This window comes from Cynara cardunculus (assembly GCF_001531365.2).
Source record: "Cynara cardunculus var. scolymus isolate 2C chromosome LG 10, CcrdV1, whole genome shotgun sequence".
In the NCBI taxonomy this organism is placed as follows: domain Eukaryota; kingdom Viridiplantae; phylum Streptophyta; class Magnoliopsida; order Asterales; family Asteraceae; genus Cynara; species Cynara cardunculus.
Genome location: NC_037537.1, coordinates 1,295,764 through 1,301,170, shown reverse-complemented (window position 1 = coordinate 1,301,170; position 5,407 = coordinate 1,295,764).

Sequence of the window (5,407 nt, the reverse complement as noted above, 5' to 3'; positions counted from 1 at the left end):
TTCTACCATATCTTAAGAAGGTAGACATGTGTGAACAATGTAATTCTCATGATGATAATTACATTAAAGTAAGTAACTATGGTTAGGTATCTTCAATGTATGGGTTATTTTTTAGTTTTTAGTTATAAGTATCAACGTAATTTCATAAAGTTATTCGGTCTGTATGCTACATGAAGAACATAAGCCAGATGATGGAACGGGAAGACCTAAGATGTAGAAGATTATAACATAAGTGATTCGGCATATTTTGATTCCTATATATCCACCCATGTGGTACTTCATTATACCATATATATATATAAGATCCATCTGTACATATATCACCATTTACATCCAGAAAGTCGTATGCTTTGGAAGAAGCTTGTACAATTTGAGAAGGGGTTTTGATTGATAAAAAAGAAGAATCTACTTCAACCGATATGCCCTTAGGCACGGCCATACATAACATAGAAATCACACTTGGAAAGGGTGGGCAATTAGCTAGAGCAGCAGGTGCTGTAGCGAAACTGATTGCAAAAGAAAGGAAATCGGTCTCATTAAAATTACCTTTTGGGGAGGTCCGTTTGATATCCATTGTTATTAAACAAAATAGTTTATTGAAGAGTTTTTGTTAGATTGGCTAATTGTTGTCTGATAGAACTGCCCCCGGTAGATATCTCTCGATTTCGAAATGTATCAAAGCTTCGAGTAGTAAAAAAAATTGGGATCTTGTATTTCCAGGTTTGGATTTCATATCCCAATAAACCTCGTAATCGTAAAAAAGTGGGTTTTTTATCTATGGGCCTAGCAAAATAAAAATTGGGATAGGATCTCCCCCCCTCAAAATCGGACGTGAAAGTTTCCTTTCATCCGGYTCAAGTAGGTACACCAAATAAAGAAAAAGAAAGGAGTTCTCGCTTTCAAATTCTAGAAATGTGATTGTCTAGAAGCATGCATAAACTTACTCAAACAATGGACAATAAATGCTATATCAGGACAGGTTGCAAGAAGGTAAATCAACCTTCCTATTAACCTTTGATAACCAAAACAATCAGACAAAAGAGAATCTTTTGAATTACTTGAATCAAATATTACCAAATTAACATCCACAGGAGTACTAGAAGGTTTACATCCCAAGTATCCAAAATTATTTAATAATTTCAAACAATATTTCCTTTGGGACATACAAACACCATCAATGCGATCTAGAATCTCAATTCCTAAAAAGAATTTTAATTTACCTAGATCTTTGATTAAAAACTTACTTTTCAAGTACTCTTTAAACACATTAATTTCCACCACATTGTTTCTAGTGATAACAATATCATCTACATATACCAGAAGAATGAGAAACACAGAATTAACACGTTTAGTGAACAAAGAATAATCAGATATGCTTTGCACATAACCATTTTCAACTAAACAGGACGATAACTTGGCATACCATTGCCTGGGAGCTTGTTTTAAGCCATATAATGACTTAACCAGTTTACAAACCCTTTTATCACTAGAATCATAGTAACCTTCAGGAAGAGACATATAAACATCCGCTTTTTGACTATATCCCTTAGCAACAAATCTAGCCTTATAGTAAGAGACATATCTAACAGTAACCATTTTGACTACTGGAGAGAAAGTCTCTTCATAGTCAAGACCCTCTCTTTGACTGTATCCCTTAGCAACTAATCTAGCCTTATACCTCTCAATCTCACCATTGGATTTATATTTGATTTTATAAGCCCACTTGCAACCTATAGCTTTTCTATTTCTAGGTAATTTAGTAATATACCAAGTCTCATTTCTATGCAAAGCCTCCATCTCTTCATTCATATCATTTAACCAATTTTGATCACTACAGGAATCCTTAAACGACTTAGGCTCAACAGATTTATTCAAATTTGATATAAAACAAAAATTATCAGAAGAGAGACAAGAATAATTGACAACCCTTTCAATATCATACTTAACTTTTCCCTCAATAACATAATCATCAAATTTCCTAGAAAAATTACTGGGTCTAGAAAATCTTCTAAGAAATTGAGTTTGGGATTGTGTACCCTCAGATATATGACCTGAACTATCATTAAGAGTTTCAGAAGGTAACACAGCACCACGAGGGGAACTGGCAACCAGTCTAGGGCTACCCAAATGTTGCCTGCTGGTAATTCTACAAGAATCATCCTCTTGAGGAAAATCTTGGTTAACATGAACTTCAGAGCTGCCTAGCGGCTGATTATCATCAGTCCTAGATAGGCTACCAAGTTCTCTTCGGTCACTGTTACTAACAATATTTTGACTATTCGTATCACCAGTCGGAGGTCTATTATTTTCATCATTGGGTCCCATTACATCAAACACATTAGAAGATCTAGGAATAGTATCAAAGAAATTCAAATTATCAACAGTTTTATTTCCAACCAAACCAGCTTCCTCATTACTCATTTTGAATGGAAACACGTTCTCATAAAATTTTATATCTCTGGAAAAAATGATTTTCTTGGTTTCTAGACTATATAGCCTATAACCTTTTTTCGAGTTTGCATATCTCAACAAAATGCATTTTTCAGATTTGGGGGAAAATTTGTCAGAAACATTGGGTATATGAACAAAACAGAGACATCCAAAATTAGGCAAATGAGTAAGAACTGGTTGAAAACCGTAAATAAGCTCGTATGGACTCTTACCATTTAAAAGAGAAGTGGGAGTTCGATTTATCAGATATGTAGCAGTTAAGACACACTTAGTCCACATATTAAGAGAGACTCCAGCCTGAAACAAGAGAGCCCTTGCAACATTAAGCAAGTGTCTATGTTTACGCTCAACCACCCCATTCTGCTGGGGTGTAAGACACAAGAAGTTTGGTGGATAATGCCTTTTGACTCAAAGAATTCACACAACCTTTAATTGGTGAATTCAGTCCCATTGTCACTCCTAAACACTTTAACATTTTTACCAAACTGAGTAAGCAACAGATTATAAAAACTCTCAATGTGATCACTAACCTCATGTTTTCCCTTCAAAAGATAGACCCACACAGCGCGAGTATAATCATCAACCACAGTTAAGAAGAATTTATATCCTTCTCTGCCCTGGATGTGATAAGAACCCCATGCGTCTAGGTGAACAAGTTCACCTAAACTTCTGGACTTATGAATACTAATGCTAAATTTCTCATGCGTTTGTTTTGCCTTATGGCATATTTCACAAGGACCACTACTTTCATTTCCAATATCTAATTTGTCCTTTAAAACATATGACTTGATCAGCAGGGTGACCAAGTCTGTTATGCCATAATTGAGAAGAGACAAAACAAACCATACCCACAATCATTTGAAGTGAAAGAAACATTATTGATAGAATTTTGATCAAAAAGTTATAGCTCTGCATCCTGACTACCGATCCCTACAATGTTCTTCTGCAGATAGTCATGAACATAACATTTTGTTTCATCAAATTTTATGCAAACTTTACTATCTCTGGCAAGCTTATGGATAAATAAAAGGTTCACATTAAACTCAGGGACAACAAGAACATCAAATAGAGTCACATTGTTAGATAACTTCAAATTACACGTTTTTGATGTGTTTGAATATTTAATCACAAGTTTACGAGAGTGTAGCATATGGGTCGAAAGCACGAGGAAGAGACGATCTTAATTTGCAAGAAAAGAAATAAGAGCCACATAATCAATTAATTAAAAAATAACATAAAAAAATTAGAAATTAGAACAATTATAATTTTCAACTGGAATAATCCTTAAAAATCTAATTATATTTGTTTTATTTTATAAATGTGTACTTTTTTGGTTCAAAAAATGTTTAATAACTTAATCGTTCAAAATATAAAAGTTCATTGGTTTTTTAAGACCATTTCCATTATTTTACCACATTAACCACCTTGTACATCGAAAAAAATGATGTATCTAACAGATTTTAGGAAGTCCAAGGAGTTATTTAACATGTTTTAAAATGTCTAAGGACTTCACCATTTCAAACACTAAAATTTATTGGGTTTTTTTAGAGTAATTGAACTAGTTAAAGTAAATCGAAGTATTAAATTAATTAAAGTAAATAGAATAATAAACACAATTTACTAATTTACCCTTTATTTTATTTTAGTAAAATAACATTAATTATCTAAAATGATTTACTCATATTGGACCTCACAATTACCACAAACTATTTAATTCTCATTTGATTAGATCTATATATATATATATATATATATATATATATATAATTTAGGGTATTTTTTAATTAATAGATTGTATGACCCATATTTTTTCGCGTCTTCTTAGAGATTGACTCTATTTTGGTTTGAAATTGTCCCCATATATATATGTGTGTATATATATATATATATATATATATATATATATACAAGTGGAAGTTCAAACGAGAATACCTCCATTTTACGAGAATGCTAGAACACATTTATCACATGTGATAATACGCATGAAGGGACTCTGTAATGTGTGGACGACGTGTTCTACGACTTAGGCCGCGCCAAAGATTGTTTGCATCTATGATTTAGATCGCATGTGATGGACTTGATGGATTATAATATCATATCAACAATAACCTTATCACATTTGATAATACTTGAATGACTGACATTTCCACAATGATCGCATATTGGACTGTTTATTTTTAACTTCTGAGATTGTTTTATTCATTGAAATTTCATAAAATATTGGGCTAATAGTGTTTGACATCGCGCGTTGCACGATGACAATAAAAATTTTAAAAATTTATTGAAGTTAGCTAAATGAGTCGATGATCTTATTTATATATTAAACTAATAAGAATCAATATTACCTTTGCTATATGAATATAACTTAACATTATTTGTTGTTCTTTTAATATATATATAATTAATAAGTCTTATATATATCAATCTTTTATTATATCAAACTTTGTAATTGGTTCAAAATCATAAAAAAATGTGAAAATATTGATTATAATCATGAAGTGTATTAAGAGAATTATTTTATCATAATACATATCAATTTATCTTCTATATATATTCTCATAAAATACTTATATTCATCAAGCAAACATTGTGTTGTTACTTACATTGACATAATTGTTGAATATTTTTGCAATTTGTTTATATTAGTTCATGATATACTCATTTGCAACATTGGTCAACAACCTCATGGAAATCCTTTTTTTCCTACATGTGATTGCATAAAGTGACAATAATAGCTAGTATTATGATCATTCTAGATATATAAGAGTCTGATTGATTTATTATTTTTTCATTTGACTTGTTTAAGTTTTTTAGATTTATTTTAGATAGTTCATAGTTTATTTTCTGTATAAAAATATCCTGAAAATGATTTTAATAAAATTATGTAAAATAAAAGATATGTATTATATTGATTCCAATGTTAATTATATGTACAGTTTGATTTTAGCTTTAATAA